This window comes from Chinchilla lanigera, unplaced genomic scaffold (assembly GCF_000276665.1).
Source record: "Chinchilla lanigera isolate Chin_1 unplaced genomic scaffold, ChiLan1.0 scaffold00040, whole genome shotgun sequence".
Taxonomy (NCBI): domain Eukaryota; kingdom Metazoa; phylum Chordata; class Mammalia; order Rodentia; family Chinchillidae; genus Chinchilla; species Chinchilla lanigera.
The window spans coordinates 5,306,726-5,326,139 of NW_004955441.1; the positions used below are offsets into that span (position 1 = coordinate 5,306,726).

The 19,414-nt window shown below is 36.6% G+C and overlaps 1 pseudogene; it reads left to right on the forward strand.

Annotated features, from left to right (window-relative positions):
• Positions 1-12,869: 12,869 nt before the first annotated feature.
• Positions 12,870-13,851, forward strand: LOC102011593 (annotated as a pseudogene).
• Positions 13,852-19,414: the final 5,563 nt, after the last annotated feature.

Below are 19,414 nucleotides of genomic sequence, written 5' to 3' on the forward strand. Positions count from 1 at the left end.
GTATAGTCCAGGATGGGCTTGAACTCATGATTCTCCTGCTTCAGTTCTCCAAGTGCTGGGGTTACAGGTGCGTGACACCAGGCCTGACCCGAATTTCAGGTTCTTGAGGAATGCAGATTTTTGAATACGAGAAATTTTGAGAGTAAATCTCCAAACAAAAAGAACAGCGAAACTATTAACACAACTATACTCACTGTAAAATCATGTTTTGCAGCTCCCGCAAACCAGCTTTTGTTATTGTAGTAGTCACTGCCACTTCACGAGAAGCGTACATCGCTTCTCCAGTAGACATTCTGTCTTTCTTTGACGCCTCACTTCTTAACATTTGTTCTAAATTTATTGTTCCCTGTGTTGTACCCAGCCCACGAGTATTAGCATTCCATCTGGCACACATGGCTGGAGTAGAGTGTTTGACTCTGTTGTAGCAAAAATAAATTTTATACATAGATGAAAACTTGGCAGCATATTTACATGGTTCTTGAGCATGCCTTGGCATAGTGCCTGTGCCCAGTATTGGCACCCTGAACAATTTCAAGCAAGTCAAAAAATTTTGTGCCTCAATTTCCCCTTCTACAAATATGAATCAATTTGATATCCATAGAAACAACTATGTAAGCATGGTGAACTCTCCAAAGGGAACTGACTATGTAGACTTGCTCCTAGTGAATTCTCTAGGAAGCTGACTCTAAGATGCAGATAAGCTCACAGGAAGGTTCCTCAGGAATATTCTTGAAATAAACAAGTATGGAAGAAATGGGATAAGGGTGATATGGCAGAGGGGGATACTGCTTCCCTATTAATAAGGTGTCTTCTATACCATGTGAAACTATGGGGGAAGCAGGGATCTTTAGAGTTGTGCCAGGTTGCAGTGAGATCTTTATCCAGATTGACTAGTTATTGAATACAGACTGCCCTACGAAGGAGCTGTGAGTTTGCTTGAGATGTCTGTTCTCAGCTGAAGCAATTCCCAGGGATGCTTGCTGCGGAGAGCTGTCATTCAACCATCTTCCCAGTGGGTGGGGAACCAATTCTTCATTCCTGATACAATGATCTGGACAGTGCAACACGACATACACGACCAAAGCGATGCTATAAGCAGCATGTACTGAACAGTTTTATGGTGACTGGTGGCTTTTGATGAAGACAGAATTATGGGTAAAATGAGAATTCTTTTTTCTTTACCTTTACAGATGTTGCACAAAGTTCCACTACACCTTGACACTGTAGATGTTGCTTGAGGTTTCCTTCTGGAATCTGGTTAGTTGTCTTGTCTTCAACAAGCCTTGCCCTCTTCAGCCCTTCACTATTCTCTCTCTAGAAGTAAACTTTTAAATAACCAAAGTCAAATATTTGTATCTCTGTGTCTCTCAAATCTTGGCTGTATATGCAGAAATGACCAGTTACATAAAAAAGAAAAAGAGAGAGCGCATTGAAACATTACTATTAATCTCTTCCTTTTTATGCCATTGACATTTTGAAGATAATAGATCAGTTATCCTATAGAATGTCCTTTATTCTGGATGTGTCTGATTGGATTCTCCTGATGTTTCACTTGTTCTTTTTCAGAGGAGGTAATTAGGTAAGTCTACAGGCTTTTTAAGATTCAGTTTATATATCTGGGCAAGAATTCTTGATTGTATCCATTCTGGAAAACAAAATGTTATAAAACACATTTTGGAGATGCACAATACAGAACGTAAATATTGACAGATGTAAGGGTGAAAAAGTTGATTCTAAAATCATGGTTGGAGATTAAAAACATGCTCCTTAAGCATACATTGCATGTTCAGAAAAATATACCATATGTTCAGCCAGATATAAGCTTCAGTCATTTAAAAAGATTGAAATTTTACAGACTATATTCTATATTCACAATGGCATCTTATTATAAATCAACAACAATGAGGTATACAGGAACCCCTGACACTTTGAAAATTAAACAATTTCTAATTTATAGATGAAATAAATCACAAAACAAACTTGACAATACATTAAAAGAAAAAAGTACAAAATATCAAACTTTGTAGGAAGCAGCTAAAGCAGTGTTTAGAGGAAAATTTACTGCTGTAAAGGCTCATATTTTTAAAAGACCTAAGGTCAATAGTTGAGGACACTTTAAGAATTAAAAGAAAATGTGAAGTAGACCCAAAGTGTATAGACAGAAACCATTTAAACAAATAGGAGCAAAAATTTAAAAAAGAAAAGAAAATACGGCAGTTAAAAATATCATTTATTGTTTGTGAGACTGTAAATGATATATATTCACTCTAGAAATTTTCTGGAAGTTTCTTCTAAAGTTAAACACATGGCTACCCAATGACCCAGAAATTCCTCCTTTAGGCATTTATCCAAGAAAAATGAAAAATATATGTTCACAAAAAACATTTGTACAAAAATTTTCTAAGATGTTAGTTTTTCATAACTATAATGAAATATCTGAGATAACTTGTAAAGAGAAAAGGTTTGTTTTGGTTATGAGTTTTGTAGGGCTCAGTACATGAGTGATTTATCCCATTTGTTTGGCCTGGTGGTGAGATACCCATCTAGGCATTCACCTCATGGCCAGGAGACACGCAAATGAGAATGATACGTGGACTGAGATCCCAAGATACCATTCAAGGGCATGGTCCTAGTGACCGAAAACCTCCCTCCAGACCCACCTCTTAAAGTTTGGGGATGCTACCTCCCTGTAGCATCACCCTGGGGACCAAATTTTTAACACATTCATCTCTTAAGGAAATATTCAAGATCCCAACTGTAGAGAATGTTTTACACACAATAGCTAAACCCTAGAAACAATCTCTGTTTTCATAACCTAGAGGCTGAAAAAACAAATGGTGATATTTTCATACAATAGAAGCATTCTCAGCTATTGCTGAACAGCAAGTAACAACATAGATAGTTCTTAAAAGCATATTTTGAATGGCCCAAGCCAATCCTCAAAGAGTATATATATGGTATACTGCTTATATGGAGTCCTAGAATGGGTAAAAAACCTATAGTGAAAAACATCAGAATACTACTTACCTCTGAAGATGGGGAATGAGAGAGGGGATTGATGGTGTTGTAGATTTAGGTTATTAAATGTATGAGGTGTGGTAGAAAAATATAGTGTGGTTTAAATAAAATAATTTATTACAGTAAAAGGTACATTGGCATTAACTCCCCTCAAAGAACCTTGAACACACTTATCCCATTGTTCTTGTCACTTGTTAAATCAATTATGGAAATCCTCTTTGGTGAGTGTCTGTAGTAGCACTGTCATGACTGGGTCAATGTCCTGAGCCGATCCAAAACATTTACCTTTCATCTTCATTTTGACTTGGAGATAGAGCCAGAAGTCTCATGGTGCCAGATCTGGTGGCGAAGGTAAATGAGAGCACGGTGTAATGTTACAAACCTGCCATTCTATTGTATGGCACTCAACAGCAGCATCCCATAGTTTTGATCACACCGAGTAAAGACACGAAGACTTCCAGATCTGCTTCTAAAAGTAACAAGACCAGCCGGATGTGGTGGCGTACTCCTGTAATCTCAGCACTCCGGGGGCTGAGGCAGGAGGATCGTTGTGAGTTTGAGACCAGCCTGGGCTACAAAGTGAGCTCAAGGCCAGCCTGAACTGCATAGTGAGACCCTGTCTCAAAAAAGACAAAAATTAAATAAATAAATAAATAAATAAATAAATAAATAAAAGTAGCAAGACCAATGGAATAAGTATGTTCAAAGTGAGGGGTAATTTTTTATGGTGGTTAATGGCAATGTGCTCTTTACTATAATAAATTTTAAAAGATTTAAACATTTACTGTGGGTTTTAATCACTCCTTGTATGCATTTGTTAAAACTCAGCAAATGCAATTTAAGGTTTTGCTTTTCATGGTGCATAAATGTTTCATCAAAAATAAAAATTGTATGCAAACATTCATGTACATACAGAATATTTATGGGAAGCTGTGCTGATATATTTTACTTTTAATATGTCAAAAATAAGATGGATTAATAAATGTGGGTAGGCATAAAGTGATGCAGTAAGACAAGCATAGTAAAACATTAATGGTATCATCTGCATGGTGGGTATGAATGTGTAGTATAAAATTCTTTCAACTTCTCCTTTTGAAATTGTTAAAATAAAATGTTGAGAGAAAGCTATTTTGGAGGCCATTAGGCAATTTCAACTGAGACTTGATATTAGGTGATGTTAGGGAATAATTTTTTTTGGTTTTATTTGACGTTTTGAAAGTATTACAGTTATTGATAAAAGTTTATCATTAGGAGGAATGAGCTAAAACATTTAGTAGTGAAGTGTTATGATGTCTGAAATTCACTTGGAAATGGACTAAGAAAAAATTAGGTAATAAGCCACAATGTTAAATTATTGAAGCTATATCATGGTTACTAGGATATTCATTGTTTTTATCTTTTATTATTAACTACTTAAAAAGTAAATCATTGAATTAATGGGATATTATCAATGAGTAGAGAATAGAAAGGATGGAATCTATATATCTGAGAGATTTGCAATTTCTAGTATTCCATTAATAGGGTGAATTTAGACTCAATAACTGTAAAGGACTATTATTAGATCTGGTTTAAAAGGTGTCTAAGTCTGTTTTGTGTTGTGAGAATGGAACACCTGAGACTGACTAATATATAAAGAACAGAGATTTGTTCCATATAATTCTAGGGGTTGGGAAATTCAAGGTCAAGGGGCCCACATCTGGTGAGCAGTTTTTCCTTCTTCCATCATCCCAAAGTGAAAGGCGGAAGGACAAGAGAGAATGAGAAAAAAAGAGGGGCTTGCTTTTATAACAGGCCCACTCTTGCCATAACAATCCCACTCCTACGGTAAAATTGATCCATCTTCTTGATAGACTCCACTCCCCAAAACTCTTTCAGTGAGCACTAAGTTTCCAGTGCATGCGCTTTGGGGGTACATTCAAACTATGTTAGAAGGGAAAAGCATCAGCATTCTCTATTTGCTTTCTGCCTCATTTAACTTTTTTTCAGTTCCTATTTCAGAGTGTGTGAACTTCTGGGTTCATGACTCTATCTTTTATCCCAACTCTGGGCTACATTGTTTATGAATTTGATGCTGTATCTTTCCCATCACAGATTAATGTTTTTAGTATCACTGAAACTTAATGTGAGCACTTTACAAGAAGTCCATTAGATTTTTAACACATTTATTGCCCAAAGTGGAAGAGTAGATATAACATAGCAAGATGTTAGTCACCATTCAGGCATTGGCTTCTGATGTATTCAGTATCCTGAGAAATAATATAGAAATATAGATAATCTATTCAACAATCTTGGCATGGTGGAGTTGGAGAGAAAAATGTACTCAAAAAGACAAGGCAAGCGTGGTTGCAGTGCCATGAATGTATTGGACAGCAGCACTAGGCTGTCTTCTTGGTCTCATTTTATGTTTGCATCTGTGTCTGGGACCACTTGTGCTATGTGGGCTTGCTCCAGAAACTGGAAAAATTATGCTTTAGTTCCTTTCACTGAAAATTCCTCAACTAACATTTTTCTATTATGGAACCTAGCTCTCAAAGGATTTTGTGGCTGAAAATAGATAAATTTTTTGATTAAAATATAAATATAGTAAATCTCAGATTACTCCCAGTTGTCTTTATTTCAGTTTTTTGCATGTCTTCTGATAAACACTTAAGCCTCTCTTCTATAGAATGCTTTGGATACATGGGTCTTGAACTTGGCTATTATCCTTCCTTTTGTTTATTTTTCAGCATGTGCTGAAAATTCTCACTTCTTTGCCCTGTGTCTCTTTGCTTTGAAATATTTCTTGAACAGTGGTTCAGACTGGAGTCATTATTAAGTGTGGCTTGCTCAGCAGATTCCTATGCAGGTTACACCTATCGTCCTGAAATAATTATTAAAAAGGCCTCTGCCACCTTCAAGCTTATTCTTAATTAGTTAAGCTTATTGGTACATTTTAGGTATACATAATATCACATTCATTATAGGGAATTTGTACGTGTGTATGATATAACTTGATTCTTCTTTCCCATTCCCCTACCCTCCCTTTAACCCTCTTGGCCACCTTATTTACAAAAACTTTGTTTTCATTTTTTCCTTCTTTTTTCATCATTTTATTCCTTTCCTTTCCTTTCTTTCTGCCTGCCCCTCTCGAGTTTCCATTCCCATTTGAACATTTTCTTCCTATTTCACAATATCTGTTATACATTTTAGTCCTCATTTATACTTTTTACAGCACAGAAGCAATGTGGTATTTACACAAGTGTGTACCATTTGTTTCACTTAAGAGTATAGCCCCAAGATGCATCCATTGACCTAGAAATGCCTCAAGTTTATCCTTCTTTATGGTTGAATAGTACTCCATTGTATAAAAAACCCCCACATCTTCTTTATCCATTCATCAGTTGATGGACATTTAGGCTGTTTCCAAGATTTAGCTATTACAAACTGTGCTGCTATAAAGAAGGGCATGCATATATCACTGTGGTTGTTAATTTTTTCAGGAAGATTCCAAGAAGGGGAATAGCTGGGTCAAATGGAATCTCTTACCTTAGTTTTTGAGGACTCTCCACACTGATTTCAACAGTGGTAGCACCAGTCTACACTCCCACCAACAGTGGAGAAGGGTTCCTTTTTCCCCACAGACCAACCAGCATTTGTTATTGATTGATATCTTGATTATAGCCATTGTTTCTGGGGTGAGATGGAATCTCAGTGTTGTTTTAATTAGCATCTCTTGAATGACCAGTACTGCTGAACATTTTTTCATATATTTATTTGCCATTTTTACCTCTTCATCTGAGAAGTGTGTATTCATTTCAGATGGCTATTTTTGGATTAAGTTTTTAAATTTGGGGGATCTGATATTTTTGAGTTCTTTATATGTTCTAGATAGTAGTCCTTTACCTGAGGAACAGATGGCAAAAATTTTTTCCCTTTATGTGGATTGTCTCTTCACTCTGTTGGTAGTTTCTCTTACTGTGCAAAAGCTTTTAAATAGGATGAGATCATAGTTGTTGATTTTTTGTGATAGCTAAGATTATTGTACTACTAATTTCTGTTGGCTTATTGAAAGGAACAGTTAATGCTTATTTTTTTTTGTCTTAATTTTTGACCAATTTTGCATGCTTATATCTGGTAATCTGAACAACTACTTTGAAGATAACAATATGCAGTATAACAACCATTGTTGATTTTCTAAGGAAAAAAAAAGAAAGATATGTGTCTACTTTTAATCTTTGGGGTGTAGACAACAAGTTTTTCCTGCACCATTTATTAAAGAGGCTATCTTTTTTCCAGTGAAGTTGTTTGACACCTTTGTCAAAGATAAGGTGGCTAAATATATCTGGAGTTGTTTCTGCATCTTCTAATCTGTTCTATTGATCCTCAGTTCTTTTTTTTTTTTTCCAGTACCATGCTGATTTTACCACAGTAGCTTTGTAGTATAGTTTCCAGTCAGGGATTGTTGTGCTCTTTGCCTTGCCTTTGTTGTCCAGAATTGCCTTTGCTATTCTATGTCTGTTCTGGTTCCAAATGAATTTTAGGATTATTTTCTCAAGTTCTGTGAGATGTACTGTTGGAATGTTGATTTGGATTGCATTAAATCTGTGTAGCAATTTTAGAAGAGTGACCATTTTTGCTATATTTGTTCTTCCTACCCAAGAGTAAGGAATATCTTTCCATTTTCTAATATCCTCTTTGATCTCCTTTTTCAGAGTACTACAGTTTTTCAATGTAGAGGTCTTTTACTTCCTTCATGAGATTGATTCCTAGGTATATAATTTTCTTGGATACTATTATGAAAGATATGGTTTCCCTAATTTCTCAGTGAGTTTGTTATTCATGTACAGGAAGGCTGTTGGTTTTTGAATGTTGACTTTGTATCCAGCTACACTACTGAATTTTGTTATTAAGTCTAGAAGTCTTTTGGTAGAGTTTTTGGGGTCTTCTATGTAGACTATCATGTTGTCTGAAAAGAATGATAATTTAATTTCTTCCTTTCCTATCCTTATTCCTTTCATTTCTTTCTCTTGTCTGTTTACTCTAGCTAATGTTTCCAGAACTATATTGAATAGGAGCAGTGATAATGAACATCTTTGTCTTGTTCTTGATTTTAAAGTGAAAGTTTTCAGTTTTTGTCCATTTAGTATGCCAGCAGTTGTTTTTAATAGATGGCTTTTATCAGATTCAAATAAAAACCATCTATTCCAATTTTCTGTAGGGTTTTTATAATGAATGGATGTTGGATTTTTTCAAATGGTTTTTCTGCATCTATTGAGATGATCATGTGACTTTTGTCCTTGGCTCTATTACAATGGTGTGCTACATTTATTGATTTGCATATGTTGAACCACCCCTGTGGTGAATCCTACTTGATCATGGTGTATTATCTTCTTTATGATTTACTGCATTCTGTTGGCCAGTGTCTTAGTGAGGATTTTTACAACTATGTTCATTGAGGAGATTTGCCTGTAGTTCTCTTTTTTGGGTGGTCCTTCTCTGGTTTTGATAACAAGGTAATGCTTGCTTCAAATAATGAATTTGGGAGTATTGTTTCTCTTTCAGTTTCATAAAATGGAGTACTACTCAGCTATAAAAAAGGATAAGCTGGAGACCTTTATAGGGAAATGGATGCAACTTGAGTCCATACTCATAAGTGAAATAAATCAGTCTTGCATGTGTGAACATCCCATTGTCTCTCTAGTGTAAGAAGCTGAAAGAATAAATAAGGCTCAAAATGTACAATGGACATTGTGAAATGGGACAAAACTGTTCCAAAGGAAAGAGAAACTGAGATGGGGGAAAGGGGAAAAGAAGGAGGGGAAAAGAAAAAAAAATATGACAGTTAAGATAGTTATACTGCTAATTTCTATTAGTTCATTGAAAAGAAAGGTTTGTGATATCATTTGATCAATTTTTTGTGCCTGTATCTTGTAATTTGAGCAACTACATTGAAGATTACAATAAAAAATGTACTAACTGTTACTCTCCCACAAGCTTGTTTTGAAATTTTTTTTACCATTGTTATTGTTGCTTTTTTTCTTTTCTTAAAATTAAGAAAAAAGAGTTTGAGCCAGGCATAGTGGTGCATGCCTGTAATCCCAGCACTCAGGAGGTTGTGGCAGAAGGATCATTGAGAGTTCAAGGCCGGCCTGGGCTATAAAATGAGCTCAAGGCCAGCCTGAACTGCACAGTGAGACCTTGTCTCAAAAAGACCAAAAAAAAAAAAAAATAGTTTGAGAAGTAATGGTATTAGGTTTTCTGTAAATTTCTTGCAGATTGCAGCAGTGATTCCATCAGGGCCAGGGTTTTTTCTTTGTTGGTAGGTTTTTAATTACATCTTCAATTTCATTGACTGATATAGGTTTATTTAGAATTTTTATATTTTCTTGAATCAACTTTGTTAATTCATACCTATCTAGGAATATGTCCACCTTTTCTGCACTTTCCATCTTATTAGAATACAAACTTTCCAAGTAGGTATAGATAATCTTCTGGATTTCTGCAGGATCTGTTGTGATTTCACCCTTTTCATTCCTAATTTCATGAATTTGAGTCTTCTCTTTCTGTTTTTTTAGTCAGTTTGTCCAAAAGTTTGTCAATTTTATTTAATCTTTCAAGAATCAACTTTTCAATTCAGTGATTCTTTGTATTATTTTCTTAGTCTCAATTGCATTAATTTCTGCTTTGATATTTATAATTTCCTCCCTCGTACAAGCTTTGGGCTTGACTTGCTCTTTTTTTTCTAGAAGCTTTGAGGTTCAACATTCATTTATTTATTTGAGCTCTGTCTGTTTTCCCAATACGGATATTCATTACTATAAATTTTCCTCTTAAGACTGCTTCACTGTGTCCCATAAGTTCCAGTATATTTTATTGGCATTATTTTCTAATTGTAGAAACTGTCTAATTTCTTTTTTAACTTTGTCTGTGACTCATTTGTTGTTCAGGAGGGGGTTGTTTAATTTCCATGTGTTTATGAAGTTTTTGTGGTTTCTTTTGCCATTGATTTTCAATTTCATTGCACTATGGTCTGATAATATGCATGGGATAGTCTAATTCCTTTGCATTTACTCAAACATGTTTTATGAACTAGTATGTGATCTATTTTGGGGAATATCCCATGTGCAGCTGAGAAGAATGTATATTCCTATGTTGTGGAGTGGAATACTCTGTAGACATCTACTAAGTCTATTTGTTCAAATTTAGTTCAGTTGTAATATTTCATTGTTGATTTTTTGTCACATTGATCTATTTGTGATAGTGGGGTATTCAGGTCTCCCATTACAGTTGTATTAGTGCCTATTTGCTTTTTCATGTCCTTTAATATTTGTTTTATATAGTTGAATGTGTTGGTATTTGGTGCATATATATTTATAATTGCTATCTCTTCTTCTTGTATTGTTCCTTTAAAGAATATTGTAAACTTCTTTGTCTCTCTTAATTAGTCTTCATTTAAAATCCACTTTTTGTCCACATAGAATAGCTACTCCTGCTTTTTTCCAGGTTCCTCTCTTGTGGAGTATTGTTTACCATCTTTTGAGTTTCAGGCTATGAATTTCTTTTTGAAATAAATGTGTTTCTTGTATGCAGCACACTGTTGGATTTGCTGCTTGATCCCTTCTGCAAGTCTGTTTCTTTTTATTGGTGAATTGAGACCATTAACATTGATGGTTATAACTGATATGTATTGACTTATCCTTGTCATGTTGTTTTCCTGTTGTTTGCTCCATTCCCCCCCTCCCCACTTAATTGCTTGTCTTGCCTGGTGAATTTATTATGTTGGGACTGATGGAGTTGTAATCCTTGCTATCTCTTTCTAGAATGCCCTTCAAAACATTTTGGAATGCTGGTTTGATGTTCATGAATTTCCTCAGGGGTTCTTTGTCATGGAAGTATCTTATTTCTCCATTAATTTTGAAAGATAGTTTTGCAGGGTACTTCAATCTGAGTTGGAAGTTTTCTTTTAGGGCCTGATATACTTCACTCCAAACTCTCCTTGACTTGAAGGTTTGTGCTGAGAAGCCTGCTGTGATTCTGATAGGCTTTCTTTTATAAGTAATTTGTTTTTTTCTCTAACAGCTTTTAATATTGTATTATTTTGTTGAATTTCTGTACTGTTGACTACTATATACCTTATTGTATAGAGTAGTAGACTGACTGTATAGGGAGATATTCTATATACTGGCTCAGGGAGAAATTACTACCTGCCTCTTCCTCCTTCTTTGTTGAAGTTTCTTTCTTTGTTCTCCTTGGGGACTTCAGTTCTCATATCAGATTGCTCCTGATGTGAGAACCCACTTCCCTCCTTCTACTCTTCCTCATGTTGCTATATTCAAGTCCACTTTCAATCAGGTCACTTTTTCTAAACCTACAAACCTTGAGAAGTGATGCAATACAATGTACAGAATGTAGGTTGTGTGCACAGATCCAGTGTAGGTGCAACTTCTGGCTTCATATTCCAGACTACATGTATACCTTATGCAAGTCAAGGCTCAACGATTTCCTATATGAGGCAGAAGAGATTTATTATGAGGACTTAAAGAAGTGATATTGGAAGTTTTCAACATAGCAAATACTATATGTTAAGAACCCATTTATTTAGGTCCTTGTTTCTTTATGGTCAATGAGATGAACATCGATTCTGCTTTGGAATGATAGAAAGAATGCTGCTGTCCACTTAGGTTCAGAAGAAACTGGAGTAAAATTATGGTTCTGTTACATTTGTATTTTACTGCAACCCTCATGAAGTTCATGTGGAATCTATCTCTGCACCCAATAGGCATGTGTGACTTTTCCTGTGTTATCATGTGCATTTATGTTAATAGATATAAGTCTTGAACTAGGGAATAAAGGTATTAACATTTATTGAGTTCTGTGTGCCAGATGGAAGTAGTTCCAAATTGGAACAGATCACTAACATTGTCAAAAGAAAAGACATACAGAAGTTCAAATCATCTTTAAAAAAACCAAACATTTCTTGAGTAAATGTCTATATTAAGTATTTTAGATACAAGAATCTCATAAAGATATTTTTATAATTATAAAACAAGAAGAGGATGGAATCTGGTTATAAAACAAGAAGAGGATGGGATCTGAGAAAAGTTGGTTATAATCTTAAGGTTATAAAATGTCCATGAAAACACATTCAATAATTATGCAAATTTGAATGAGAGATAATCGGTGATTGGCTTCTAGAATGCTCTTTATCTAACTAGCCAGGCTTGCCTGGATAATTTCATTAACCTTCCATACTTTTAAGAACTAGAAATTTTTGGATATTATTGGAATATTATGTGAGTGTTATAATTTATTGGACCTACTGAGGCCTGTATGATTTACATACTTGTAAAATTCTTACTGAATATCCAAATTCATCTTCTGGGGTATGTGGTAGCCAGCTTTACATGACTATAACAAAATACTTTACATAAATAACTTAAAAGAGGAAAACAAATTACATTGGCTCATGATTTCAGAGGTTTCAGTCTGTGGTTGCTTAGTTCTGTTGTTTCTGGGCATGTGGCAGGGAAGAACATCTTGGCAGGGAGCATGTGATGGAGCAAAGTGGCACACCTCATGTCAGAAACAGAGAAAAAGAGATAAAGAGGGAGAACATGGTAGACTCCAAGTGACCTACTTCCTTCTACTAGACCCCCACCTCTTAAAAGCCATTCAACAGCACGCAAGGGCCTGTGCTGTGTGCTGACAGGGTCTGTTGTGGCCCCAGGCCCTGCTCTGAGATGCGGGGGCCCAGCTGGAGGTGATTCCCCTGGAAAGGTCCCCCCAGGGATCTGGACACTAGGAGGCCTCGCTGAGGGAAGGCCAGGAGCTTGTGGGCCCTGAGGCCTCGACCATGGAGTCCCAGCCTCCACATGGCCCCTGGAGTGGGTACAGCCGTCGAAGAGCTGCCTCATAATGGCACGTGTGATGAGTGCCAGCCTGAGGAGGCTCCGAGGGCAGAGGTAGCGTGCCAGGAATGCGACTTCTGCTACTGCTGCCACCATGCCGAGGTGCACAGTCACCACCTGGCTGAATACATCATGGCGCCAGGCCTGGACTTAGTGGCACCCTGGGGAGAGTTTGGGGAAGGATGACAAGGGGCTAAAGTGGAGCTCGAGAGGCACACAGAGAGTGAGGCAGGGGAGGAGAGCTACTCTGAGGAAAACAGTTGGAAGAAGAGAGTGAGAAGGAGGAGAAGAGTGAGGAGGAAAGCCAGGAAGATAGCGAAGAAGACAGTGAAGAACACATGGAAGATGAGCCAGGAAAGAAGGCAGAGGAGGACAACCAAGGAGAATCCCAGGCAGAAGGAGAAACTGAGGCAGAGAGCAAATTTGACCCAGAAATGGAAATAGAAGCAGAAAGAGTGGCCAAGAGGAAATGTCCGGATCATGGGCTCGATTTGAGCACTTACTGACAGGAAGACAGGCAGCCTATCTGTGTGTGCTGTGTCCCGTCATCCAGGGGCACCAGGGCCACCAGTTATGGGCCCTGGATAAAGCCTGTGAAGAACTGAGAAGCAAGGACTCGGGAGGGATGAAGGTGGTCATGATAGAGTTGGTGGAAAGGTAAGAGTTGAAGAGCTCGGACCCTGAAGTAACTGGGGACCAGAGAAAGGTGTTCATACAGCAGGAATTTAAGAAAGTACAGAGAGTGATTGCTGAGGAGGCACAAAAGGCCCTTCATCCAGTGGACATCCAGGAAGCAATGGCCACGGCTCACGTGACTCAGACATTGGCAGTCATCCTATCCTACGTAGAGATCTTGATGACTAAGATGGCCCAAGCGAAGGAACAACTTGACACCTCTAATGAATCAACTGAGCCAAAGGCAGAGGTAAATGAAAATACCCACTAGTGTGTAGTAGTGGGATAAACAGGAAGAATCTCATTGCCGTGTTTGTTAGTGCTAGAAATGCTCCTTTGTGATCCCTGATTATGACTGAACTGAAACCTTAAGTACAGTTGTAAGTATTTCAACTGGTGTGGAACTTTGTACGGAAGTACAGTATTGGCCTCTAAGGCTTGTATTTAGCAGGTGAACCTGGCAAAGTATGTATATACTTTGATTTAAAGGAGTGTAGTCAGTGCGGCAGATACTAATCACAGCGAAATCAGAATCAGAGAGGAGGGTATGTGACACATCCCAGGCTGTGAAATGAATGTATAAATAAAGTTACTACTGAGATGAGGACTAGGCTGAGGGAGCACAAGTCAGGAAGTAGAGCACAAAGCAGGCCAGAACAAAAGATTTTTGGACTTATTCTGTAAATAGCAAAAGGGTGCTTCCAGCTGGATTTTATACGGGTGCTTCAGACTGTATAAATTGGAGGTATCACTGCTGGACTGAGAGCGGCATGTGGAGCCAGGTGTTGTAGGTCACGCCTATAGTCCCAGCTACTCTGGAGGCTGAAGAAGAAGGATCATTTGAGTCCTTGAATTCCAGACCACCCTAGCACAACCCTGTCTCAAGACAAAACAAGGGTGTCATGTATGCTGGGACATTGTGAGGATAAAGACAAAAACCAATGCGAGTAAAAGATACAAGGTAGATTTGAATCACTGTGCAAACGTTAGATTTAATATATTGCAGAAGAGTAGAGGATTGTTTTGTGGCTTAATAAAAGGTTCAACCGGAGTTAACTCAGCAGAACAACAGCATGACTCAAATTCCCCTCAAATGAAGCTCTCACATTTATTCTGTGTACTGATTAGGTTGTTCTTTCAAAAATAAAGACATGATTTTGTGGGGAAAAAAAATCATTCAGCTATGAACTTATCAGTGGAAGAATCCACTGTTGAATTAGCACCCTCATGATCCAACTGCCCCTCTGCTCCCACTTTTGAACTTTGCTGCACTGGGATAAAGCTTTCTGTACATGTGTTTTTGGGGAGAACACTTCATATTTAAATCATAACAGGATAAATAATATGATTTCCAGTTTACAGGTGAGGAAACTGAGATGCAGGAAATTTAGTTTCACTGAAGATCAGTTAAAAAGTGAGAAATAAAACTGAGATTCAAATTTCAGTAAGCCTAACTCACAGATGTTTATTCTTAACTATCACATATGGTTTCTCTGCGTTAATTCTTCTACTCTTTCCACATTTACTCCATAGTCAGATGTGATCTAACTTGGGAATTTGCCCATGTGCATGGATTGCATGAGACACAAGTAAATGTGGGGTGAAGTCAACAATTCAGTGCATTGAAAGTAGACAAAGTGTATTAATTTATGTTATGAATTTCTTGAGGTGTAATGGAAGTATAACAAATTGTGCTCTTTTAAAGTATCTGAATTTTATCAGTTTTGGCCAATGTATACACCCATGAAGGCATCACCATAATTAAGTTAACAGTTATTTCTTTCTCCCTGAATTCCTTTCCAGCTCCTTTGTAAATCCATCCCTTTTTTGTTTTTTTTGCTAAGACTCACAGGCAACTACTAATTTACTGTCTGTCACTTTAGGTTAGTTTACATTTTAAAAATTTTTGCATAGATACAAATCATAACAGTCCTGCTTTTTGCCACATTTCCTTCATTCACTATAGGTTGGGGGGCAATTTGAGACAGGGTCTCACTATGTAGTTCATGCTGGCTTTTAACTCACTATGTAGTTCAGGCTGACCTCAAACTCCAGCCTCAGCCTCCCCAGTGCTGGGATTACAGGCATGCACCATCATGCCCGGCCATTCAGCATGATTTTGAGAATCCTCTCCAACCTTGATTTGTTGAGCATCACAAGTTTGTTCCTTTTTCCTTTTTGTTGCTGAGTAGTTTTGCATTATTTGGGTACACCATCAGCTGTTCATCCATTTATCTGTTGATGGACATTTAAATTGTCTCCAGTTTCTGACTATTACAAAAAAGTTGTGAACATTTGTGTGCAAGTCTTTCTGGGGACATATGTCTTTATTTCTCTTGGGTAAAAACCTAGGAGTAGATTACCTAGGTGGTATATCATGGTGTGGTGTGTATGCTGAACTTTAAAATAAAACGGCCAAACTGTTTTCCAAAATGGAAAAGAGCAGTTCTCTCATCCTTACCAATATTTGATATTGTCAGTTTAAATATATATATATTATCAAATATAATGAATGAATTAGTGATATCTCATTTTATTTTTTATTTGTACTCCTTGATTACTAATGATTTGAGCATCTTTTCATATGCTTATGGGAGTCCATTTTACATCATTCTAGATAAAATGTCTATTTGACATTTGTACTTATTTTAAAAATTTGATTATCTTCTTACTATTGAGTGATAAATTTTTAAATATATTCAGTATACTAGTATTTGTCTGATATAAACTTAGCAAATATATTCTCCAGGTCTGTAGTTTATTGTTGTGTTTTGTTTTCTTAGAGTATCTTTCAAATATTAAGCACTTAAGTATTGTCAAAGATCAAATCATACATTTTTTTATTTTTGCCTACTCCCATTTCATAATTCTCCCATGCTTCCTGTTGAAAATGTTTGAGATTTATGTTTCATAGTTGGGTCTACTGATCATGTTGAGATAATTTCTGTATATGGTATGAGATAAGGTACCACGTTAACTTTTTTCTGGTATATCATTTGTCAAAAAGACTTTCTTTTCCATGTTGAATTGCCTTGATACCATTGTATAAAAATCAACCCATATATATATGGGTTCTTCTACATTCTTTGTTTTCTTTCACAAATTGTTATGTCAACTTTTGCTTTGGGAAGTTTTAGTTTATTTAATCAGAAGGATGCTCTGGAGTGGACCTTTGATGCCATATAATGGAAACAAAATATGTACTTTGAAAAAAATTAAAAGATTTTTCAGATGATTTTGTAGGTAAATATGCATTGTTGACTGGCAAAAGTTTCTGGCTAATCCTGTCAAACATTGGTAAGAAGTAGTCACTGGTAAGTAGTAAACTTCTCATAAAATGCAATATGAAATTTGTTGTGTATGTATCTGGTATGATGCAAACAGGACAATTTACTCTCCTTTGTGGTGTTTAAAACAAAAGATGGGTGTAGTCAGATTATGATAAGCCTTAGGATTTTAGTTCATTGTTTTACCACTAAACAATGTTGAGATACATGAACTATTCAACTATTAATTCTAGGCTTCACTCACATGAGAGCTCAATTCCATGTTAGCACAGAAACTTTATCTGACTACAAGTGGAAGCTCCCTGCGTGGCAGCCGGTTGTGGAATTATGAAGTATCAGCGTGTGCGGGAAGCTGTCAGTGAGGAAAGCCATCTTTGGAGGTTTTACAAAAGGTTAGAAGTACTTTGGGGGGATTTTTTTGGTAATTATTCTAATCAGAAATAAAGACACTGTATGTCTTCTACATAGTCAAAAGAGAAGCCTGAAGCAATCTGATTTTTTCAGCTAAGAAGACTCAACTGAGGAAATCACTAAGTGTGGGAGAAAATGCATGGGCTTTTCAATCATATGAATGTCAGGGCTGGGGATTTAGCTCAGCAGCACAGCGCCTGCCTGGCAAGTGCAAGGTCGTGAGTTCGATTCCTGGTACTGGAAAAACAGACAAACAAACAAACAAAAAGCTCTCAATCATATGAATGTAGATGTAATTATTTTTATCACTCACAAGCCATGTTTTTGTTTGGACACTTCAACTTTCAAGCCATGGTGTTCTTAGTATCTACATTAAGATCTTTGTAAAAAAAAAATATATATACATATATATATATAAATTATATACATATATAGATATACATCTTGATATAAAGAGAACCAATGTTTTCATAAGTCAGTATTTAAAACATTGGAGCAGTATATTCACCATTTTTCTGAGAACTATTTTTAAAAATCCAACCCAAATTTTTCGGCCATTTATATAATGATTTAGGCAGTGTTTTTGGTTTATGTGTCTCTAGATTGTAAGCTCTGTGAAGATAGCAAACTCGTCCATCTGGACCATGGGTATAGTTCCACATATTAGTATAGAAGTTGGTATGTTGTAAGCAACATTTATTTCCTAAGTGAATAAGTGTTAGTTGAAAGTCATTCCTACACAATTGTTGGTCTCTGTAAAGCTTAATTGCCTGTTTTCCCCAAGAGAGGCCAGGATACCAGAATACATTCCAATCAGCAGAGGCTATGAAAGTGAAAAAACATATACAGATGGCCAGAAGCTGTTGAATTCATTCTTCTTCATTCCAAAAAATAACTCCCAAAATAGAATACGTTTTTCTAATTTTGCTTATGGGTGGCTAATATTTAAACCAAAAAATGTCCGTGTTATGAATGTTGTGGCATTAGGTTTTATGAGCTTATCTTTTTGACTAGGAATTCCTTTCTACAATTTTCTACTGTAAATTTCTTCAGGATAGTACCTGTTTAACTTTGTAAAAATACCTGATATGTAATAAAAATCAAAGCTACAGGCTTTGCTTCTGCAAAATTGAGAGAAATGGACAGTCATGATTCTGCTGTTGAAAATACTCAAAAAAGACTTTGAATGGCCACATACAAATCAGATCTCTACCAGAGAAACACGGGAATAAAGGACTGCTTAGATACAGTGACTAAACTGATCAAGACATAGAAGGGTTCTTTGAAAGGTACTCAGGGATAAGGATAGGAGGTCAATGTGGCCAGATACTTCCTGGCTGGCAGGTTAAACATTTTATTGATAAAGTATACCTGGCATCTGAATGTTTTCCCTTTTTTTTTTTTTCTTCAAGAAAAAGTATATTTAAGAAAGATAGGACAAAACAAAGAGGGATAAAAGAAAAAAGGCAGGACAGTTTATTGTTTTTCTTTTCATAATTTGTTCTTAAAGTTTTTATTTAGAAAATAATTGCAAGAATATGCTGTTGGAACCATTTGACTAATGTGTTTTTCTACTTCCAGTAAAACTTGGACCAGGTTTGGGATCATTTTAATTGATAGTGCTTAAGTGGACAGCCTAAACCTTCAAATCCTCGGTCCTCTGTACAAGTGGAGTTTTTCTTTGAGATTGTCAAATAAATACGTTTAGGAAGATGATAATTAGGTGTGAACAGATGGCCATTTTTTAACTGAGATGTTAAGCCTTAACATTTACGTTTAGCAGACTGATCTGCCTGTTGGAACCAGTGGGTGTGATGGGATATACCGGTTGGCAAGATATCAAGTTTGTCAAAGCTAATTGGGAACTGTGATAGAGACTCAGATTCCTTATATGGCTCTTAGGACTAGGGAGGTGTTAGGGGAAGAGTACAACACTGTACTGCCCTATGCCAAATCCTTACACTGCAGCTCTACAGACCTCAGATGTTGTCCTGAACGGCAATCTGCTACTTCCAACAAACAACGTAGTAGTAGAGTGAAAAGCTGCTGGATTCCTTGTTCCAGTTACTCTTTTGACTGTTGCTGACTCTATGACCTGGGGCAGGTCCCTCAATCCTGCTGAGCCCCAGAATTTTC